Here is a 25388-nt window from a genome sequence, read left to right as displayed (position 1 = left end):
AGCAACCATCAGTGAAAAACGCATCGCACCCGCACTTGCTTGCGGATGCAATGTGTTTTTCACTGAAGCCCCATTCACTTCTATGGGGCCAGGGCTGCGTGAAAAACGCAGAATATAGAACATGCTGCGATTTTCACGCAACGCAGAACTGATGCATGAAAAACAACGCTCATGTACAAAGCACCATAGAAATGAATGGGTCAGGATTCAGTGCGGGTGCTATGCGTTCACGTCACACATTGCACCCGCGTGGAAAACTCGCTCGTGTGAAAGGGACCTTAGGGAGAGTAGCAGCAGTGCTGAACTTTCTCCATTTATAGACAATTTGTCTTACCGTTGACTGATGAACAGCAAGGCTTTTGGAGATACTTTTATAACCCTTTCCAGCTTTATGCAAGTCAACAATTCTTAATCGTAGGTCTTCTGAGAGCTCTTTTGTGCGAGGCATCATTCACATCAGGCAATGCTTCTTGTGAAAAGCAAACCCAGAACTGGTGTGTGTTTTTTATAGGCCAGGGCAACTGTAACCAACACCTCTAATCTCATCTCATTGATTGGACTCCAGTTGGCTGACAATTCACTCCAATTAGCTCTTGGAGATGTCATTAGTCTAGGGGTTCACATACTTTTCCCACCTGCACTGTGAATGTTTACATGGTGTGTTCAATAAAAACATGGTAACATTTAATTCTTTGTGTGTTATTAGTTTAAGCAGACTGTTATTGTCTATTGTTGTGACTTAGATGAAGATCAGATCACATTGTATGACCAATTTGTGCAGAAATCCATATCATTCCAAAGGGTTCGCATACTTTTTCTTGCAACTGTATACATTCTTATTTTCATATAGTATGAAAATACTTAAAGGCAATGTTTACACACAGAATATTTGTTATAGGAATTTGAGTTTCATCCTGTTATCGTAAATTGGGTTGTTCAGGCCCAACCATGCTGGGTGATGATGCCTGGGGGAAAAAGCTAGGATTTCCAGACCTGAGAGTTTATATTTTGGCTTTTCAATGGGGGTATCTACTGTACAGTGCCTTGAAAAATTATTCATACCCCTTGAACATTTCCAAATTTTTTCACATTACGCCCATAACAATAACTGCATTTTATTGGGATTCCTCCCTGCTTAAGTTGCTTGTGGGCAATGACTCATTGTCCCACAAGCAAGAAGCAGGGAGGAATCATTTTTCTCAGATGGAACGAATAGAATATAGTGCTATATATTCGTTTTTGACCCACTTCGCATTACGCGATTTTTACAACCTCTGATCATTTTCTTTTCATTTCACCCATACTTGCTACTTTGTGTTGGTCTATCACATAAAATCCCAATAAAATAAATTTCATTTTGTGGGTGTAATGTGAAAAAATGTGGAAAAGTTCAAGGGATATTAATACTTTTTTGAAGGTACTGTGTATGTGACTGAGGTAAAGGATATGACAAATTTATTAACAGCCATCTCCTCATCTTTCTGGCATGGGGTCTGATTTGACTAAGGGCTCTTTCACACTTGCGTTGTCCGGATCCGTCGTGCACTCCATTTGCCGGAGGTGCCCGCCGGATCCGTAACAACGCAAGTGAACTGAAAGCAATTGAAGACGGATCCGTCTTCAAAATGCGTTCAGTGTTACTATGGCACCCAGGACGCTATAGTCCTGGCTGCCATAGTAGTAGTGGGGAGCGGGGGAGCAGTATACTTACAGTCCGTGCGGCTCCCGGGGCGCTCCAGAATGACGTCAGAGCGCCCCATGCGCATGGATGACGTGATCCATGCGACACGTCACCCATGCGCGTGGGGCGCCCTGACGTCACTCTGAAGCGCCCCGGGAGCCGCACGGACGGTAAGTATACTGCTCCCCCGCTCCCCACTACACTTTACCATGGCTGCAAGGACTTTAGCGTCCTGGCAGCCATGGTAACCATTCAGAAAAAGCTAAACGTCGGATCCGGTAATGCGCCGAAACGACGCTTAGCTTAAGGCCGGATCCCGATTAATGCCTTTCAATGGGCATTAATTCCGGATCTGGCCTTGCGGCAAGTGTTCAGGATTTTTGGCCGGAGCAAAAAGCGCAGCATGCTGCGGTAATTTCTCCGGCCAAAAAACGTTCCGTTCCGGAACTGAAGGCATCCTGATGCATCCTGAACGGATTTCTCTCCATTCAGAATGCATGGGGATAATCCTGATCAGGATTCTTCCGGCATAGAGCCCCGACGACGGAACTCTATGCCGGAACCCAACAACGCAAGTGTGAAAGAGCCCTAAACCGTTATGATCTATGATTCTAATGATCGCTAGAGGTCCAGATGGCTTGGTAGAATCTCTTTTTATGTTTTCGGGTTTAATTTCCTGTTCATTATATTCTAATGCTAGCAGGGGCGGACTGGGAATTTAAAGTGGTCCTGGAAAAAATACTAAAAGTGGCCCCGTTTCGTAGTCGTGTCCAAATTGATGAAAGGCAGGGCCAGCAATACCATATTGTGGCACAATATACCACTCCAACAGAGCCAAATACCACAGTCCATCACAAAATACTGCCAGCAGCACAAAATACATCCCCAGAAACTTACACTGGCCGGCCGTGAGGAGGGACCAGGCGGCCCCCTGAGCATCGGCCCACCGGGAAATTTCCCTGTAAGGTCTATGGCCAATTTGCCCTTGAATGCTAGTAATGTATGTACAAAAAAATTGTTGGTTTAAAGGGGTTATCCAAGATTAAAAAATGTCCCTTATACGCCTGGGCCCCTCACATTGAATATACTTGCCTGACTCCCCGCTCCCTACACCGCTCCTGGTCCCCGCACCGCCGCTGCTGGTCCCCGCACCGCCGCTGCTGCTTTTTCCCGTGCAAACATAAGGTGACGGGGGGGAGCAGCCAATGGCAGGCGGGTACAGGTGGGAGCCTCCCTAGCATCGCGACTGACGCTAGGGCGGCTCATGCCCGTCCCCACCTGCCATTGCCTTGCCCCACCCCCGTGACACCGGATGTTTTGGTCTGCGCACGGGGAGAAGCAGAAGAAACGGTGCGGGGACCAGGAGCGGGGAGCCAGGTAAGTATATTCAGTGTAAGGGGCCCGGGAATGTGGGGGACATTTTTTATTCTTGGATAACCCCTTTAAGTTTTGGGTGATATTCTCAACTAAACCTGGGTCTCTGCCAGGGAGAGAAAGATGGATGGGTCATGGTTCTCTTCCAATGTAGTGATTTTTTTGGCAGCGGCAGATAGATCTAGTATCCAGCCATAATACCAACTCCTGTACTTTTCTGCTACCAGATTCCTGACCAGTAATAACATTTTCTTGGTGAGTCTGTCTACTTGCAGGATCAATGAATTGTCCGTTCTCATCTTCCTGCCAGGGAATTCTTTACCCCACACTTCTCTCAGGCTGAATGAATATTCTCGTGACCAGGGAATGCTGATAGGAAACTCTCACTAGTTCTTGTATGCTGCCTCACAGGCCCAGCCCCCAGTGTGTATTACATTTATCTCAAGATATGATTTTAATTAATGACTTGCGATAAGCATCATTAATACCGTGCAATGTGCAGTTTCAATGACTAATTGGAATATGCGCATGGTATTAAACTGTGTTTAGGAGCTTCCCTTCTGTGAGTGTGGTTTTCATTCAAAATTCTGATAGCAGTGTGTTCTCTAAATATGATATAGGGCTGGAGCTGGGCCCTGTTTCCATCCATGCTGTCTTAGTTCAACAGTGCAGAATATATGATGTCATGTAGCTGCAGATACTGGAAATCATTCCTCTAACCCGTTTTACCAGTGTCCTGATGACCCACCCAAGCATAACTGGACCATATTCAGTAGAGTAACCAGAGCCATAAAGAAGTCTAAGCCTGAGTCACAGAGAAACCAGCCTTAGGCTGTCAGAGATTTTAAAGGGAACCTGTCACCGGGATTTTGTGTATAGAGCTGAGGATATGGGTTGCTAGATGGCCACTAACACATCCACAATAACCAGTCCCCATAACTCTGTGTGCTTTTATTGTGTAAAAAACCCGATTTGATACATATGCAAATTAACATAAAAGAGTCATATCTTACTTGTGTGAACAGAGAAGAGTCATATTTTCCAGCTCTGACTTGCATATGTATCAAATCGGTTTTTATACACAATAAAAGCACACAGAGCTATGGGGACTGGGTATTGCAGATGTGCTAGTGGCCATCTAGCAACCCATGTCCTCAGCTCTATACCCAAAATCCAGATGACAGGTTCCCTTTAATGCAGTGAGAGGGACATTGCTAACACACTGTCACGGCTGTATGTGAGCAACAAGAGCATACACAGTTAATAGAGCTACTGACCGGACCCAAACTAGGGAGGATAAAGGGTGACCCCTGTCAGACCCTCAAAGCTCTCCCTATGCTGCTAAAGCACATGCCCGGATCCAAATGGTGGAACGGGGCATGCCCACGTACCTAAGACTGATGACCACTGCAACCCCTACTCAGAATATGGAGGGAACCGTGGCCGCCTCAAATCCAGTCAGAAAATAAACAGGTACACAACAATGTCTGCACACTTAGCTTAAGGTGCTGCAGCCGCAGAGAAGACGGATCCAAGGACAGCTGGCAATATCCGGAGTGCTCGCTGCAGCAGAACACAGGTTCAGTGAAATGATAGCTAACAAGTGAAGATACTCAAGCAAGAGCTACAACTCAAATGAGAACTATAATCCACAACCTAGAAAGGAGGAGGGGTGATTTAAGGGCAGGGAAATCAAACGCAGGAGGAACAGCTGGGAGGACTCCTCCAAGCTCTAGTAGTGACATCATCACAGGGGTGGAGAAACAGAGCTGTGAGAACGTCTCAAAACTCTGGTAGTGACACACACCCCTCCACATTTTGACATGGCTTGGCCAGCTATCTCTTAATTTTGTATCCCTCAGCTTGGGGATTACAGATAAGTTTCTCAAGAACCCTATTGTCAGCCTGATATTCTGCAGAGAGAGACTTTGAGTGAAAGATGGGAGAGGGAAGTAGTACCGCAACACCCATACATTGCTATCAGGGAAGAGTTGCACTGTGAACTGTTTGGAACTATGCCCTGAAACTGTTGGATGTACTTCTACTCCTATCCTGCACTTTATTAAAGAGAGAGTTATTTCTTTTCTACACTGGCCTGGTTACTGACTCCAGCACCATTTGCCGGCTGTTGCACCCACATCTCCTGCCTTGCACCTTACAAAATGCTTAGCACCATAGGGCACACCGTCTACCATCAGGCGTAACCCCCCCACATCAGGGTGTGCCTCGAGGGAAGAAAAGATGTGCCCTCCTGTTAGTTCCCAGTCCTAGCGAGCATCAGTGTGGGGACTGCCACTGTAGTTTGTGTGAACAATTGTCGCTGCCAGAACCACTACCACTCCCATCTTTCGCTTTGCTCCTCCTGGGCCACAGCACATCTAAACACTGCCCCTGCAAAGGGTACTTTGGAAATACACACATAGACAGAGTGATGAATTGCACCCATTTGGCCAAGTTCAGAAGAAGTTATATATAAAAGGGCCTCAGAGGTATTCTTTATATCAGCTGCACCTGCCCATACACAGCCTTTGGGAAAACTACCTGTGTAACAAGTGTGATATGAACTGTGCCTACCTCTGCCAACACGTGCAGTTGTGAACTTCTGAAGTTGCAAGTAAAGCTGTTGAACTGTTACCAAACGCCAGTCTCACCATTGGTGGTACGCAATCTCTTTGAACAAAAGGGAACCCTGCCTTACAACCCAAAACCTATTTACACCAAAAGCACTTCAACTGCCACCAGGCAGAGAACCCCAAAACCAGAGTGTGCCCAGAGGGAAGAAAGGGTGTGCCCTCCTATCACTGCCTTCCTCTCATTGCACTAAAAAAAATTCTCATTGGTTACCATACCTTGTGTTAATTAGCCTTAAAATACATGTCACTGCTAGGAGTATGTAGCTGTGGGCCTGTTTTCAGCAGTGCACCAGTGATTCTTAATTTACAGAAGACCAAACTGATGAGAAGGCCTTGTCTACTCTCCTAAAATAAGAAACAAACCCATTGTTTTGGATTTGTCATGAAAGTGATGTCAATAAGAAGATAATTCTGCAAAGCTCTTAAGAAATTCCATGATCAGTGGTGCTCTTATATCTTCCAATAATCTAAACTACTCCTTCTTCATCCCTGCAGGGACCATCAGTGGAATCTAGGTGCTAATTGCAACCTTTGCTACTGTCCCAGTACCCAGAAGACAGAATCTCTTGTAACAACCACATCTGCCACAGAGAAGAGTAAGACCAGCCTTCTAGACAGAAGCATTGACACTTAATCATGTGCAGTCTTGACCTGGAATGGAAACTTTCCTACAGTAATCAAGGTTTAATAGAAAGGTTTAGTCCGCAAGTTATTCATCCAATAGATGTGGAGATCTCTGCACTGAACCCTGGGGAAGGAGAAGGGGCTGCAATGAGACAAGAAGCCAGACGTCTGGCAGAGGGTGATGAACAGATTGAAGCAGCCAAGAGTCAGTGGAGGGAAACCCATAAATCTGCTTTGCAAGGCTCATGTATTATTCACTATTCCTCATGTTTAATTCTTGGAAGTTTTTTTTCGTAACGTACAAATAAGATGATGCAGACATGAGTTCTGTTATTGGATCCCCATGGCTCGCAGCATGTGAGCTCAGCGTGGAGGCTGGGACAGACCTTCACGATGGCTCCATTAGTGTCTTACGAGGGCTGACCCTATTCTTCCATCTCACTGCTTCTTCCATCATTACTTTGGGCTTTTAACAGGAAAGGAAACCCGCTGTGTATTGTACATAGTTCACTGCAGCAAAGTGTGGAGCTCCTCAGTGGGAAAGTTAACATTTCTGCAGCAGAAGAAGTGATAGTTGGAGCATTCCAGGTTGGCCCTGGTCTGCAGCAAAGCTTTCTGGTAACCTCAGAGTTAATCTACACAACTCAAGAAAAAGTCCTGCAGACAGCTGCTTTGGATAATGCAGTCAAGGCTGGTTTGACGCTACTTTATTTTCAAAAACAAAGTTCTTTAGTGATTTTTTTTCTTTGAAGCAGCAAGTGCCGTTTTAAGGTAGTTTCCTGGCTTTTTTTTAGGTTCTTTAGTGACTCTGTGAAATTGCAGTGCTTCCGTAGGGTTCCGTTCCATGCTTCCGTTCCTCACCATTCCGCATCTCCAGGTTTGCAGACCCATTCAAGTGAATGGGTCCGCATCCGCGATGCGGAATGCCCACAGAACGGCACCTGTGTATTGTGAATCCGCAAATGCGGTCTGCAATACGGCCACGGAGCGCAAACGTTTATGTGAAAAGGCCTAATGCAGTGATACATGGGAGGCCACAGGAATGAGAACAGCAGGTAGGAAAATTTCATCTAAACAAAGATCTATCCATCGCTGCCTGAAGAGCAGAAGAGGGACGTTCTCTCGGCAAACATTCTACCAATTGCTATTTTTCCAGAAATTTCTGTCACATTCCAGACTTCTCTTCCCCATCCCCCTATAGACTTCTATGTATCCCTCTAGTTGGTGGCATATTAGTGTTGGGTGACACTTTATTACGGTGATCTTGGCTTTGTGAAGAGCTTTTGTAGCAGCTTTTTCTCATTTGCCCTTAAATGACAGGTGCCCTTAGATGCCCTTAAAAAGAGTCAGGCCCCTCTGTAGTGAACTGAGATGCTGGGGCTCCTTAGACTGGGACATGACAGCTTTTTTCTTCTGAGATGTGGAGTCTGTGTCACTGCAGCCAATGTGTCAGTAGGGATAGGCATACAATCCAGTACTTACTCCAAATCAGTCATTTTAATGATTTTATTGTCAACGCCCCTTTAAGGATAAACTGCTGAGAATTAATCTCGACTTTATGACTAATTTATGCAGCACATAGATGGCATCATCGTTAAACATAATCCCTCAATACCCCTACTATTACTCTCCAGAAAATAACAGCTCTGCAACCTTTCCCTGCAATTCTCCAGAAAATGACAAGCTACAGGCAGCAAAAGAACAGGTGCAGGAGCAGCAGGGGTCAGTGACGTGGGTCCCCATCCTCTCCTCGCTGCACCACCTCTCTTCCTCATATCTGCATCATTCTGTCAGTTTCGCTGGCAGCATGGAGGAAAAAATATTAACATTCCTGACACGGGCACAGAGAAGAGCCGAGTGAGCTAATCAAAGCAGGTTAATTCCCTGCTCAGTTCATTCTGTCTTATTAAAGCCAGCAGACACCCTGTGGATGCCTCATTACCTGTACTACTCCAACGCCAGCACTGTCAGTAACGAGTGGAGCAGAAGTCTACCTGCTGAGACGAGGGACAGCCCTATAATCCCAGCAACAGACTCCAGTCAGAAGCAATCGAGAAGTCCAGAACCCATGACCCAAACCCTGCAGAGTGGGCTCAGTGAGGCTGAACATACACACAGGATAGCTGGCCTGCCTCCATCAACTCCCCATATACATGCACTCAGATCACTAGAGATCAGAAGCTGCCAGATCTTTTTGTTCCCCTCCTCCAGACCCCTCTCTCTGCCTCTCCAGAATAATCTGTCACCCCAGATTCCTTAGTTCCCTCTCCAGACTCCTTGGTCTTCCATCTCACACTTGTCTCCCTCAAGACTCCTCTGTCCCAAACTCTGTTTTCTTCAGACACCTCTGTCCTCCCATCAGATACCTCTTCCTGTCCCTTGTAGACTTACACTAAAAAGCAAGTACTGATCAGGGCATGACGGTACTCTGTATATACTAAGCCTCAATATGACCAATGATCAGGGTTGCAAACTGTTGAGAAATTTCTGGACACTAATGCCACAAGCCTGACTAATAAAACTGGTGAACTGGAATTAGTGATGTGTAAGGAAAACTATGACATAGTGGGAATAACTGAGACATGGCTGGATGATAGCTATGACTGCACAGTTAACGTCTTTTGGTTACAAAGGATTGTCAAAACCGGAGAGGGGGAGGTGTTTGCCTTTATGTAAATTCCTGTCTAAAGCCCCCACTCCAGGAAAATATAAGTGAGAGACATGAACATGTCTACCCTGTGAGTAGAAATACATGGAGGCAAAAACAATAATATAATACTAATAGGAGTTTATTATAAGCCACCAAATATACCAGAGTCCACAGAAAATCTACTACTAAACGAGAGCAAATCATTAGGTCGTTATTATGGGGGACTTCAACTACCCAGATATAGACTGGGAAACTGAAACCTGTACATCTCATAAAGGAAACAGTTTCTTGGCAATAACCAAAGACAATTACCATTCCCAACTGGTTCAGGACCCCGACTAGAGGGACGGCCATACTGGACTTAGTATTAACCAATAGACCTGACAGAACAACAGATGTGCAGGTTGGGGGACACCTGGGAAATAGTGACCATAAAGTAATAACCTTCCAATTGTCGTTCAAAAGAGTGTTTCTTCAGGGAGGAACAAAAATACCAAACTTCAAAAAAAGCTAAATTTAGCCAACAAAGAGAAGCCATAGGCCTAACTAACTGGGACAAAGTTCTCAAAAGTAAAAATACAGCCACAAAATGGGATATTTTTAAAAGCATCCTAAATTCTAATTGTGAGAGGTACATACCGTATGGGAATAAAAGGGTAAGGAACAGAAAAAAAATGTAAAAGATAAAAGATAAATAAAAGCAGCCAGACTAGAGACTTCATTGCCAAAGAGAGTAAAACTAACCCTAAAATGTAACTGCACCAAATAGACAAAGGGACACACATATAAAATAATCACAAATCTTATTACATAATTGACATAACAAAAGACATAAAGAAAATAATGATAGCAGCAGCAATGCAGGCTAGCGCTGCGACAAGCAGCTCATTTGCCGGATAAACAGTATGCCCGATCCCAATAGAGGGGAGACTCCAAAAAAAAACATAAATGCCGCACAAAGCGAGCAATATTCGGACAACCCCCAAAAAGACGTAAAGATATCCTACTCAAATATGCCCCTTGAAAAAGCGGAGTGAAGCGCGCGTCGGGGTGCGCTCTTTGGCACCCCAGGGTCCGATCCTTTTTTTTGTGGTCCTACTAAACTTTAGGTAATATGCTTTAGTCTGTACTACTGAGTCATTACTATTAATGCTATCTTTAACATTGTATTGAGGTGCTTTGAATCTGGCCCTCATATTTACTCATATCAATGTAATCCCTGTATATTTGAGTAGGATTTATTTACATCTTATTGGGGGTTGTCCGAATATTGCTCGCTTTGTGCGGCATTTATGTTTTTTTTTGGAGTCTCCTCTCTATTGGGATCGGGCATACTGTTTATCCGGCAAATGAGCTGCTTGTCGCAGCTCTAGCCTGCATTGCTGCTGCTATCATTATTTTCTTTATGTCTTTTGTTATGCCAATTATGTAATAAAATTTGTGATTATTTTATATGTGTTTCCCTTTGTCTATTTGGTGCAGTTATAACTTTTTGTTACACATCTGATTCATCTTGTTGATGATTAAGTAGGTTGTATTAACCCTAAAATGTTCTTCAATTGTATAAATGGTAGAAAGTATAAATCTGAAGGTGTCGACCCTTTAAGCATCATGCACACGTCCGTGAAACACAGACCGTGTGATACCGGCCTAGATTTCTTCTGAGTGCAGGAGCGCATGGCGTCATTGATTGCTATGACGCCGTGCGCTTCCTGCTGGCACCGCAGTACAGTAATACACTGGTATAGATCTATCACTCAGAAGAAATCCATGCCGGTATCACACGGTCCGTGTTTCACGAACGTGTGCATCTTTACAGAGTGATGAGGGTTGAGTTGCAGAAAGCTTATGCACATGGGAAGGAATGCACATGGGAAGGAATAATGCAAGTCACCCATACATACTAAATAGTAAAACACTGGGTAACACTGACATGGAAAAGGACTTAGAAATTTTAGTGTACATCAAACTAAGCTGTAGAAACCAGTGTCAGACCACACATGGGCTCCTGTGAACAAGGTAGACATAGCAGAGCTGAAGAGGGTTCAGAGAACGGCAACTAAAGTACTAACTGGGTGTACTACAGTACCCAGAAAGATTATCAAAATTAGGGCTATTCAGTTTATAAAAAAGACAACTAAGGCGATCTAATAACTATGTATAAATATATCAGGGGTCAGTACAGAGATCTCTCCCATCACCTATTTATCCCCAGGAATGTGACTGTGACGAGGAAAGGAAAGGATTATTTACAGTAAGAGCAGTGAGACTATGGAACTCTCTGCCTGAGGAGGTGGTGATGGTGAATTCACTAAGAGGGGCCTGGATGTATTTCTGGAGTGTAATACTATTACAGGTTATAGTTACTAGAGAGGGGTTGTTGATCCAGGGAATTATTCTGATTGCCTGAGTTTTTCCCCCTAAAGTAATGAAAATTGGCTTCTACCTCACTTTTTTTTCTTTCTTAGAAACATAGAAACATAGAATGTGTCGGCAGATAAGAACCATTTGGCCCATCTAGTCTGCCCAATATACTGAATACTATGGATAGCCCCCGGCCCTATCTTAGATGAAGGATGGCCTTATGCCTATCCCATGCATGCTTAAACCCCTTCACTGTATTTGCAGCTACCACTTCTGCAGGAAGGCTATTCCATGCATCCACTACTCTCTCAGTAAAGTAATACTTCCTTATATTACTTTTAAACCTTTGCCCCTCTAATTTAAAACTGTGTCCTCTTGTGGTAGTTTTTCTTCTTTTAAATATGCTCTCTTCCTTTACCGAGTTGATTCCCTTTATGTATTTAAAAGTTTCTATCATATCCCCTCTGTCTCTTCTTTCTTCCAAGCTATACATATTAAGGTCCTTTAACCTTTCCTGGTAAGTTTTATCCTGCAATCCATGTACTAGTTTAGTAGCTCTTCTCTGAACTCTCTCTAGAGTATCTATATCCTTCTGGAGATATGGCCTCCAGTACTGCGCACAATACTCCAAGTGAGGTCTCACCAGTGTTCTGTACAGCGGCATAAGCACTTCACTCTTTCTACTGCTTATACCTCTCCCTATACATCCAAGCATTCTGCTGGCATTTCGTGCTGCTCTATTACATTGTCTTCCCACCTTTAAGTCTTCTGAAATAATTACTCCTAAATCCCTTTCCTCAGATACTGAGGTCAGGACTGTGTCAAATATTCTATATTCTGCCCTTGGGTTTTTACGCCCCAGGTGCATTATCTTGCACTTATCCACATTAAATTTCAGTTTCCAGAGTTCTGACCATTCTTCTAGTTTTCCTAAATCCTTTTCCATTTGGCGTTTCCCTCCAGGAACATCAACCCTGTTACATATCTTTGTGTCATCAGCAAAAAGACAAACCTTACCAGCGAGGCCTTTTGCAATATCACTTATGAAGATATTAAACAAAATCGGTCCCAGTACAGATCCCTGTGGAACCCCACTGGTAACATGACCTTGTTTTGAATGTTCTCCATTGACTACAACCCTCTGTTGTCTGTCACTCAGCCACTGCCTAATCCACTCAACAATATGGGAGTCCATGCTCAATGACTGCAGTTTATTGATAAGTCTTCTATGTGGGACAGTGTCAAAAGCCTTACTAAAATCTAGATATGCGATGTCTACTGCACCTCCACCGTCTATTATTTTATTCACCCAGTCAAAAAAATCTATAAGATTTGTTTGACATGATCTCCCTGAAGTAAACCCATGTTGTTTTTCATCTTGCAATCCATGGGATTTTAGATGTTCCACAATCCTATCCTTTAATAGGGTTTCCATTAATTTGCCTACTATTGATGTCAGACTCACTGGTCTATAGTTGCTCGATTCCTCCCTACTACCTTTCTTGTGAATGGGCACGACATTTGCCAATTTCCAATCTTCCGGGACGACTCCTGTTACTAATGATTGGTTAAATAAATCTGTTAACGGTTTTGCCAGCTCACCACTAAGCTCTTTTAATAATTTTGGGTGTATCTCATCAGGCCCCTGTGACTTATCTGTCTTCACCTTAGACAGCAAACTTAGAACATCTTCCTCTGTAAAGATACATGCATCAAACGATTTATTAGTCATTCTTTCTAGTGGAGGTCCTTCTCTTTTTTCTTTTGTAAAAACTGAACAGAAGTATTCATTAAGGCAGTCGGCTAGCCCTTTATTCTCTTCTACATACCTTCCGTCCTTTGTTTTTAATTTAGTTATTCCTTGTTTTAATTTCCTTTTTTCATTTATATATCTGAAGAATGTCTTATCCCCTTTTTTCATAGACTGAGCTAGTTTTTCTTCTGCCTGCGCTTTAGAAGTTCTTCCTTCCTCTGGATCAACTTGCAGGATAACAGGCTGAACTGGATGGTCTTTTTCCAGCCTTATAACCTGTTACTATGTGTCTGTGATTTTTTGAGGCTGGTGGTACTTGACTAGATTATATGGGTGGTAATTATCATAATTTTTCAGTATATTGAGCTATAGACATGTATTAGTTTTAATCTTTGTAATTTATTATAGTTTTCCAATTTGTCCGTATAAATGTTGGCTGTCCGTGATTTTGTGATAAGTGCAGCGTCCCACTACGTGTGTGTGGGCACTGCTTAAAAATACTTTTTGATCTTAACAATTGCATTGTACAGTATGGTATAACTTTGCATTTATGTATCTGCAAAATCCCTGTTAACAGGCCTATTAGGTGTAATTTATACATCCCACCACTAGATGGGGATAAAGTTCAGGTCCTATATATACCTAGGTCAGGCCTAGTGGGACAGATTAGTTGAAGCAGATGACAGTTGGGGACAGAGACAGGTGAGTGTGGAGATCAATGAGTAGATTAACACTGAGAGAGTGAAAAGGTGCAGATCCAGCACTTCAGCTCTAAAGAGAAGTTTTAGCCCAGAAAGGGACAAGAGAAAAGGACAAATTCAAATTCATCCAAAGGATAAAAGCCGTAAACCAGGCATAAAGGACCTTTGGGATATTCATGGGAAGGATACCCTAGCCTCCGGCAACCTCACCAAAAATTCCACTGACATTGAAGTAACCCACTGCTCCAGAGCCACGAAACCTAAACAGCCTAAAACAGTGGATTTGCTGAATTGACTCTGTACCATCTAAAGACTGCATATTTGTACTGCTGCAAACAAAAGACATCCGAAGTAAAAGTTGTGAGTTGCATCTTACCACTGTCTACCTCATTATTATTACCTATGGTTGTACCACCATTAACAGTACTGGCGTTACGACAAAAACCATCAAGGGACTCAGCCGCAACAAGCACCCTAAGCACTCCTAACATCAAGGGCTCCTCAACCACCATCTTGGTTGATGCTTCCTACCACAGAGCGTGCCCCGGAGGATTTCGTGCTGTCCACCTCAACACTGTGCTGCCAGCCCAGGGAGGCTATCTGCTAACCGTGAGTAAACTGATGAACTGTGTTATATCATTTGGCCCCTCATCGGTCCACCGTGCACCTCACATGTTGCCCCTGCGACTGGCTGGCTACATAACTTTTTATTGGCGTCACGAACAGGATATTAACCCTTGCGCCATATTTGAGAGACTGTCGCATGTGAATAAGCCCCTTTATTTGCTTGAGAGACTTTTGCTTATTGTGCACTGTTTTGGGGTCCAGAACTTTTCAAATTGATTGCAAAGTATATGGAGGTGCTATACTAGTCCCCAGCATCAAAATCGCAGTGTCAAAAGTGAGAAAATTCAACATTTGTGTGTCACTATAACTGCTTGCTGTCAGTGAATAGACTGTGAATAGACTGTTACTGTTCAATTAATATGGCCGCCGGAGCTCCAATTTGAAAAATAATACTGTGCCATCACTCTGTGCAAGTTGGCGACACCCCCTACAGAGCGGGAAAACCAGTGTGCCGCCCCTTTATGCAAAACTGTCCGGTTAAAGCCCATCCTACCTGTACTGTGTGGGTTTTGAGAGGCTGGCCCTGTATGCAAGCGCAGCGCCGTCTCCTCTGCTTGTGGCCACATCAAAGGGAGACGCCGCGCACGGGAGGACGGTGTGACGTGCGTGCATCCCCAAAGGTATCGCGAGATTTACACCGGCAAGCTGCCGGATCGCATCGCATTGCCTGTCTGCCCCCAAGTAACTACCACAGATTGTAATTTACTATTGCCACCTCAGAGTGAAGCACCGCTAGCCAGGAGCGCTGTCAAAAACTCAAACAAGCGCTGCCTGAGTGTTGTATTTAGCCATCATCAAACATTTAAAGGGCCATACACAGCAAGGTAGCGGTCGCCCATAGCAATGTTAAACCAAAAGTATTGAAAGCCACAATTAACCTATCTGACTGTAATCAACCAATTGTCAGGATGTCTGTGCAAGAGGATAACGTGCAGGCTGACCTCCGCAATGCCAACTGCTGCAGCACCAAGTTTAATGCCTTTGACTATGCCTTATTATTTTGGGGCCCCCTGGTTCCCACGTTATTCTGGCGAAATTCACACTTTAAGGGACTTTAAAGAAAAAATGCTTGCTGTGTTCAGGTTGTACCCTGTATCCCTAGAACAGCAGATGGAGATTCTCCTTGCGCAATTGGAAGGAGCTGCTCTCAGAGAAGTGAAATCCTGGCCAAGCTCAGAAAGGAGGACACTGGAGCAGATATTTGAACGTCTCTACACCACCTTTGAACCCAGGACCGTGTCAGAAGTCAAAATGAGGTTCTTCAGTAAAAAACAGCAAACGGGTGAGTCACTCAGAGACTTTGCATTATCTTTACAAGAAGCCCTTAGAGCTGTTGTACAAGTAGACCCCCGTGAGGCAGAGAATCAGGACAAAACCCTGAAAGAGCAGTTTATTGAAGGTGTTAATGCAGACAATTTAAAGAGCCAACTAAGAATGTTAGCCGCCCAGCATCCAAGTGCTGCTTTCCTAGATTTTAAAGAACTAGCTATCAGTATACTGGGGAAAAGTTCACCAACAGAACCCGTTGGATCCGCTGTAGTGCCAGTAACACAGCCGGTCACCCCTGTCAAACCTGTACCTGTCGTCAGTCAGGCAACTCAAGCCCCAATTCCTGACGCAGTTGCTGCCCTTACTGAGCAAGTCCAATTCCTAACTAAAAGTCTGGAGAAAGTTCACAAAAAATTGGAACAATGGGAAAAGCCACTATTGCTTGAGGATGAGAAACCTGTATCCAGAAGGCTCTTCTCTCCTGATTATAAAGAGACTTATTCCAGAAAATCAGGCGGACGCCCACCTGACCGCACTAGTACCCCCAGGCGGCCTATCTGTACATACTGTCACAATCCAGGCCATACTGAAGCCACCTGCTGGCAGTTAAACGGGCTACCCCTGAGGTCAGGGACCACCCCTCGGGAGGTAGATCAATAGGTCCAGAAGATCCTTATTGGATGCCAAGATATGTAGGATCCCGTCCAGAAGTGACACTTAAAATAAATGGAGTTCCTTTTGTTGCCCTAGTCAACACAGGATCCCAAGTCACTACTATACAACAAACAGCATTTGAGAAATACTGGGACCAAAATCAACTTGCCCAGCCCCCAGAATCCTGGCTGAGTCTCATAGCCAGTAACGGCAAACCGGTGCCAATACTGGGTTACTGGGAACCTACCATTCAAATAGGAAGAACCATCCTATCCCAACAAGGCATTATTGTAGTGCAAGTGAAGGAAAATAACAACAACCCTCCTATAGTCCTAGGCATGAATGTCCTTAGGAATTGCTACGTTGAAATGTTGGAAGCCTTACACCAGTCAGTGCCTACTGCTTCTTTTGCTTCTAAGAAGGTAAGAGTGCACAACAGAGATTCGCTAATGAAAAAGGAGAAATTTGCTGTGTCCGCATCCGAGACAATCAACCAGTGGTACTCAAGCCCAACACTGAAACTCTCCTGTGGTGCCGAGCTGTAGTTGGAATTCAAGGCCGTTGTCTTGGAAGACTATCCTTTAGTCAGAGCTGCAAGAAGCCTGGTAACCATCACTGAAGGTAAAGTGCCTATTCGTCTCCTCAACTTGAGTGATCACAGTGTAACATTAACCAAGTACCGTCCCATTGCACAGTTGATTCAAATCACCTTTCAAGACGTCATCAGTGTGACTACAGATCTCAAGAAACAACATCCACAGGGCCAAAATTTAAACACCCCCTGGTGGAAAGAACTTCATGTGGGAGATGCTTCAACACCAGAACACCAAGTAGAAGGAGTATTGCAAGTCGTGAAAGAACATCACCGTGCCTTCAGCAAGCATTCTACAGACTATGGGGAAGCGGACATCATAAAACACTCCATCCCTACAGGTTCACATCCACCGATCAAGGAAAGGTATCGGCCTATACCACCTACTATGTACCAATCCGTCAAGCAAATGATTCAAGAGATGAAAGACTCAAACATCATCAAAGACAGCCATAGCCCATGGGCTGCACCATTAGTCCTAGTCCTGAAAAAAGACGGCAACATCAGATTCTGTGTGGACTACAGACAAATCACCCAAATTACTCACAAAGATGCTTATCCTTTGCAACGCATAGAGGAATCCTTGACAGCTTTAGGATCTTCAGCCTACTTCTCTACTCTTGATTTAACCAGTGGATACTGGCAAGTACCAATGGCACCAGAAGATCGTGAGAAGACTGCATTTACTACCCCTATGGGCCTATTTGAGTTCAAATGCATGCCCTTTGGACTTTGCAATGCGCCTGGAACTTTTCAGAGACTCATGGGGCGTTGTCTGGGCCACAAAAATTTTGAAACTGTCCTGCTGTACTTAGATGACGTCATCATCTACTCCAAATCTTATGAAGACCATTTGAAACATCTGGCCGAAGTTTTTCAAGTTCTTATTAAGCATGGACTTAAAGTTAAACTGTCCAAGTGTCATCTACTGAAGCCAGAAGTTAAATACTTAGGGCATATCGTCAGCTCTGAAGGTGTTAAACCGGATCCAGAGAAGATAGGCGCAGTCCGTAATTGGCCTACTCCCACTACGGTGAAGGAGGTAAGAAGTTTTCTCAGCTTCGCAGGATATTACAGACGTTTCATTCCTCACTTTGCCCAAATTGCAGAGCCAATATTGGAACTTTTGAGAGGGCATCCTAAAAGATAACAGAAAACTCCCATACCAGTGGAATGGAACACTGAAAGAGAGATTGCCTTCCAGCTCCTGAAGAAGAAATTAACTGAACCACCAATCTTAGGTTATCCGGATTATCAACAGCCATTTCATCTTTATACAGATGCAAGTAAGAAAGGACTGGGAGCTGTTTTGTCACAAGTACAAGAAGGTAAAGAAAGAGTCATTTCCTACGCTAGTAGATCTCTAGGAGACTCGCACTCGTGTGGGCTGTCACAGAAAAATTTAAAGACTACCTTGCCGCAACACCCTTCGTGGCCTTCACTGATAACAATCCACTAGCACATCTTAACACCGCCAAGTTAAGAGCGTTGGAACAAAGATGGGCCCCAGAAAGAATCCGCAGGAAGAATGCAGACTTTGAGTTGTCCAAATTATGGAGACACAGAAAACACCTCTTTCTACAAAAGGGCCTTCTACTAAGAAGAACTCTAGATCCAGTTACATGGGATCGTCTATACCAAATTCTAATACCACGCCGTGATGCAAGAATCATTCTGGAGATGTACCATGATCAATCAGGACACTTTGGCGTGCAGAAAACAGAAGCCACCATCCGTAGAAGATTCTATTGGATCGGGATGAGAGGAGACATTGTAAAATGGTGTCGAGAATGTTCCACCTGTGCTATTGGAAGAGGTGAGAAGCATGACCAAAAAGCGCCTATACATTCCATTGTGAGCAGAACACCGCTAGAAATAGTATCAATTGATCATGTGAAATTGGAACCGAGTAGCTTAGGTTATACCTATGCTATGACCATCATTGACCACTACACAAAATTTGTTGTAGCTGTGCCTGTAAAAGACTTGACCGCAAAAACAACTGCAGATGCTTTCTGGAAACATTTCCTGTTATCATATGGATGTCCAGAGAGAATCCTCACAGATCAGGGATCTGCCTTTGAATCACAACTCTTTAAAGAACTATGTACTTTTCACAACTGTCAGAAAATCAGGACCACAGCATATCATCCCCAAGGGAATGGACTTTGTGAGAAGATGAACCAAACCCTAATTGAGATGTTAAGAGCAGTCCCACCTTCTACAAGAAATGATTGGCCTACTTTATTGCCTCAGCTGATGTATACCTACAACAACACTATCCATTGTTCTACTGGGTATACACCCTACTACCTTATGTTTGGCTGACAAGGTACATTACCTGCTGGCCACACTTTGGGCGTACAAGTGCCTGATGCAATCAACCCCCTACCAAAGACTGATTGGGTGGCGGAACACCAAAGGCGTTTGATTGATGCACAGGAGATTGTTCAACAACGCATGGGACATGCCCAAGAAAAACAACAGAAGGATTACAACCAATCTGCCAAGGCAGAACCAGTCAAAATTGGTGATCGTGTCTGGTTAAAAAATAACCATAGAACCAGCAAACTTGCTAGCAAATGGGAGAGAGAACTTTACACCATTTCTGCTATTCTAAATCCAGAAACTGACACATATGAGATTACCCAAGAGCATAAATTCCATGTAGTACATAGAAATCGCCTAAAATTGTGCCTTAAAGAGGACACCCCAGAAGAAACTTCTCAAGAAGAAGATGTTCCAGAGGAAATTCAACCCATTGAGCCAGAACTGGGAAAAACCAACTGAGCCAGAGGGACCAATACAGTCCTTTGGAAAAACATTGTTAGCTTCTGACCCTTTGCAATGGTTCTTAACCCTATGGCTCAACATTCTAGTGCCTGCTAAAACCAACACTTCAATACTTCCACCAGAAGCTGAAGTTATTACAACTCAGGAAACCTCAAGTTCCCCGGAAGCAAGGTCTGAAGAGTCACAGCCACTTCGGAGATCTGAAAGGAGTACCAGAGGACAACCACCAGTCCGTTATGGAGATTTCCTGCTCCAGCAGCCAAGAAGTTAATATCCAGCCTTGGTAAATCGACGCTGAGGACACTCTTAATTTGTTTAAGTTCTACAGACTCAGAAAAAAGACTAATCTTCTGTTATCGTGTTCCATTTGCCTTAAAGGACTTTTTAAGGGACTATTTGCCTGTTTTGCAACGTTCAAGTCCGCACCCGGAGATAGACTTTCACGTACCTGAGCCTCCGTGCTATTCCACTTTGATATTTATTGGTGCCCAGGGAACTGACTCATACCCTGTGAGCCTCCTGGGATATTTATTTTGTTTTCCTCATCATTATGGACTATTTTGGTTGCCGGTATATCAGTAGTATTCAGAGAAAATAATGTGTTACCCCATTTGATACATTTCGTTGTTGCCTGAGATATGCTTGCCTAACCCATTTTATTCATAGGTACAAGAAGTACAAGAATGTGAGTTATGGCATTATTTCCCTATGCATGCATGCTTCTCCCTTTTTTATATCTTTCAGGAAGATACAACATTGAGTCAAGAATGTGTCGAGGTCGACTAACATTTTACCACGGGGATATGCAGCGTCCCACTACGTGTGTGTGGGCACTGCTTAAAAATACTTTTTGATCTTAACAATTGCATTGTACAGTATGGTATAACTTTGCATTTATGTATCTGCAAAATCCCTGTTAACAGGCCTATTAGGTGTAATTTATACATCCCACCACTAGATGGGGATAAAGTTCAGGTCCTATATATACCTAGGTCAGGCCTAGTGGGACAGATTAGTTGAAGCAGATGACAGTTGGGGACAGAGACAGGTGAGTGTGGAGATCAATGAGTAGATTAACACTGAGAGAGTGAAAAGGTGCAGATCCAGCACTTCAGCTCTAAAGAGAAGTTTTAGCCCAGAAAGGGACAAGAGAAAAGGACAAATTCAAATTCATCCAAAGGATAAAAGCCGTAAACCAGGCATAAAGGACCTTTGGTATATTCAGGTGAAGGATACCCTAGCCTCCGGCAACCTCACCAAAAATTCCACTGACATTGAAGTAACCCACTGCTCCAGAGCCACGAAACCTAAACAGCCTAAAACAGTGGATTTGCTGAATTGACTCTGTACCATCTAAAGACTGCATATTTGTACTGCTGCAACCAAAAGACATCCAAAGTAAAAGTTGTGAGTTGCATCTTACCACTGTCTACCTCATTATTATTACCTATGGTTGTACCACCATTAACGGTACTGGTGTCACGACAAAAACCATCAAGGGACTCAGCCACAACAAGCACCCTAAGCACCCCTAACATCAAGGGCACCTCAACCACCATCTTTGCTGTTGCTTCCTACCACAGAGCGTGCCCCGGAGGATTTCGTGCTGTCCACCTCAACACTGTGCTGCCAGCCCAGGGAGGCTATCTGCTAACCGTGAGTAAACTGATGAACTGTGTGTTATATCATTTGGCCCCTCATCGGTCCACCGTGCACCTCACGTGTTGCCCCTGCGACTGGCTGGCTGCATAACTTGTCAAGAAAAAAGAAAAATTTGGTTTGGCAACCCTCCTAATGATGGTGCAGTACATACCAAGTAATATAAACATAAAGTTCAGGAGATAACTGTACTAACCATGTGTAACCTAATATAATTAAGTGGCGGTGCGGTATGTACCAGGAATAGGACAAGTGGAGGTCAGAGTATGACTGCCCTAAACATGTGTAAACTAAGCCTCAATATAATCAAATGATGCTGTGGTACCTACCGGACATAATCCAAGTAGAGATTGTACCAAAGTCTTGATATTAACAAGTGATAGTGCAACACCTACCGAGCATCGTAGTACATGTAGAGCCTGGAGATGACCATTCTAACTATGTGTAAATGAAGCCACAATATAATCAAGTAACAGTGCAGTATAACCAAGTGATGGTGCGGTACCTACCTGTGCATCATATACCGTGTGTAGAGATGACAGTTAAATCGAACCTGTTACATTAAAAGTGTATTCTAATCCGAAGGCCATATGTAAGGAGCAGGCAGAGGCGTAACGAGAAATGACTGAGCTCCACCTCAAATTCTTGAACTCCCCCCATCCCAACCCCATCTTCCCGTGCAACCCTCACTTCTGTGGCTAGTTAAGATCGCGCTCTCAGACGAGGCCTGCCAGCCGCTTAGTCCATTTCCTACAGTGTCTCTGTATATAATGTCATTTTATAATACTGTTGAGGGGGCCCAGCCAAAATAATCTTTTAGTCCTCATCGTGGGTGGGCCCCTTCTGAGTTCAGGCCACAAAGCAGCCGCTTCCCCTGCTTTCTCTATGGCTATGCCCCTGGGAGCAGGCAGGACTGAGAAAGTTGATATTTGTGGGAAAATATTTAGTATAACTTGCATTTTATTTGCTGCTCTTTCTATGCGTGACAGTCTAGTGGGTGCTTCTAATCAGTGCTTGACAGCTGTGTAAGTGCACATATACAGGGAAGGCTGTCAATAACTGATTAGAACCACCCACTGGACTCCTAAAATTGTGCAATGGACTCCTAAGCATAGAAAAGCAGCAAATAAAATACAAGTTATACCAAATATTTTCCCACAAAACCGTATGTCAAGCTGCTCAGCTCCTTCTGCTGTATCACATGTTGCCTGCAGATCAGATCGTTTTTTCATGACTGAATGCGACAGTTTCGCTTTAAGTCTCTCTGTGCCCTCACATTGTCAGTCCCATTGTGGCTCATTTTCAGTGGAGAAGGCTAATAGTAAAATAGGTTGTCAGTTTGCGGTTTGCAGTGGTAGCGGAGTTATTGCTGCAGCAGGTGTGCAGACAGAAGGGGAGGACGGTCAGTCCTAAGTAAGGCTACTAGCTCATGCATGCTTGGTTAGTCGTGTAAAGCAGGGAGGTGATGAGGACTTTCATGACACTGAGAGCAGACATTGTAGATATTGACTCTCAGCCTTGACTTACGTGACCCCCTCATGATCGGGGCAATGAAGCACTATATACACAGCCCCTCCGTCTGCAAACAAATTAAGAATTCATTAGCTTAATGAAGGTTCCCGCATCCACTGTCTGGGGTTTTCTTAGCGCAACAGCAGGCACGGGAATGAGAAGCATAGTGCTAGTCGGATGCTCATTAACCCATCAAACACTGACCATAGTGCACATTCCCAGGTTGGTCCTTAGTATCTGTCTCTGTGCTAGGGAAGATTCTCCTGTGTGGAGAACCAATTTGTCCTGTTTTGCCTTATTTGCCAGGTCCATTGAATAGCAAAGACAAATCTCCCACCTGGTATATAAGGCCATCACAGATGCTCTTGTTACTCCTTTCTGTGGCCATCCCCTCCCTTGCTGCTTTTATTGAGGGGGCCAGGAACGGGCAATACAACGAGAGAGGGGCTGGCCATAATGGGGGCATTTTTAACACATGGGGCACTATAGGGGGGCATTACTGGGGGGGGGGGGGGGTGGCATGTTTAATACTGGAGTTTCAGTACCCCAGAAAATGACTGCAAAGTTTTAATTATTGCAAAAACAGTTAATGCCTTGTGTTGTGCTTTGTGTGTGATCTCAAGAGCAGCATATTTAGTTTATTGTGTCCTAACTCAGCACACGGAGGCTAGTCCTGCATTCTTGTTCTGTGTAGCTGGATTGCATCAGCCAGTTTAGTCTGGCTCTGCCTGTGAGAGAGGCAGACGTCTGTGAGCTTATGTAAAGCTGAAGTCAGAAAACAGTTTTCTCCAGGAAAAAGACGTCATTCCTGTGGAGTAGGAATTTACCAGAGAACAGAAATTGTGCCAGGAGACTAGCCCTGAGGAAGGTAGAACAGATTTTAACAGACTGTCTGTCAGGATCACAAGACCATCAGTGTTAGCAAATTTATGCTGATTTATATATTTATACCAAAAGACTTTGCTGCTGTGGAGAGAATATTGCTAAGAGCACCCGCCACACTTATATAATGGACTGCCACCCATTTGATGATTTGCACTCCTCAGCCCAGGAACTGTTTGCGAGAGTTTTGGATGCCTGTGATCATCTAGGAATGTAACAAAGTGTTTAGAGTGAGAGCCAGGGACTACTCTTGCCATCATTGCTGCTTATATAGTTATTGGCAGAGGATTACACTGTTGCAACCAACGGGCCAGGTTATTGACTCTACCATACTGTATATTCACTGGCCTTCTGCATCCGACTCCTGCCTTGCACCCAAACACCGAACATCACGGGCACCCCACCTGATACCAGCCAGGAACCTCAACTTCAGCAAGTGCCCAAGGGAAGAAAGGGCATGCCCTCCATTCATTGCACAGCCTCACGGAGCGCCACAGGGTGGACTGCCACCGTGAACTGTGAGTAACCATTCACTTGCATGGGTCCGCAAATCCGGAGATACGGTGCGGAAGCACGGATCGGAACCCCGGAAGCACTACGGAGTGCTTTCGTGGGGTTCCGTGCTTCCGTTCCGCAAAAAGATAGAACTAGTCCTATCTTTTTGCAGAACGGACGGATCGCGGATCCCATTTAAGTGAATAGGGTCGCGATCCGCATGTGGCTGGCCCACGGTCGGTGCCCGTGTATTGCGGAACGCAATTTGCGGTTCGCAGCACTGGCAGGGCCAGCACACGTTCGTGTGCAAGAGGCCTTATTGTGAGTTTATTTAAGTAAAACCATTGAACTTCACTAAATATGGACTGGCCTATTTCCTCCAATCACTACTCCCTTTGATGATACGGAGCCTAACCAAGGGGTGGTGAATAGCTCAGTGGCTATAGTTACTTGCAATTAAAAAAGCATTGAGATCCAGATTCTGGTTTGAAAACTGTAGAATATCTTTCGTGGGACAACCCCTTTAGCCACTTCACATCCGGGCCATTTGCCCCCTTCCTGACAGAGCCTAATTTTGCAATTCTGACATATCTCACTTTATGTGGTAATAACTTTGGAACACTTTTACTTATCCAAGCCATTCAGAGATTGTTTTCTCATGACACATTGTACTTCATGCTAGTCATACATTTGAGTCAATATATTTCACCTTTATTTATGAAAAAATCCCAAATTTACCAAAAATTGTGAAAAATTTGCAATGTTTATTTTTTTATTTTAACACTTTATTTTTATTTTTTTTACACTTTGCGTCCCCCATAAGCTCATACAAGACCTCTGGGGGACATTTAACTTCACTTTTTTTTCCCCCACTATTGATTTCTCCTGTAACTGGGGCTGACATAGTAGCCCCAGTTACAGGGGAAATACACCCCCCAGAGAGGCTGTACAGCTCCTGCACTTTCCCGGCTCGGTGAGCGCTGTGTATACAGCGATCTAGAAGGCAGGGACACCTGGGAGCTGTCCCTGCCTTCTCTTAGGGTTGCCCTGCTGTCACTGACAGCAGGCAACCCGATCTGCAGCTGCACGATTAGCTTGCAGCTGCGATCTCTGAATGGACGTTCA

The sequence above is a fragment of the Bufo bufo genome, chromosome 1 (genome assembly GCF_905171765.1).
Source record: "Bufo bufo chromosome 1, aBufBuf1.1, whole genome shotgun sequence".
NCBI classification, from domain to species: Eukaryota; Metazoa; Chordata; class Amphibia; order Anura; family Bufonidae; genus Bufo; species Bufo bufo.
The sequence above is the reverse complement of the archived record's forward strand: the minus strand, read 5'-3'. Positions refer to the sequence as shown.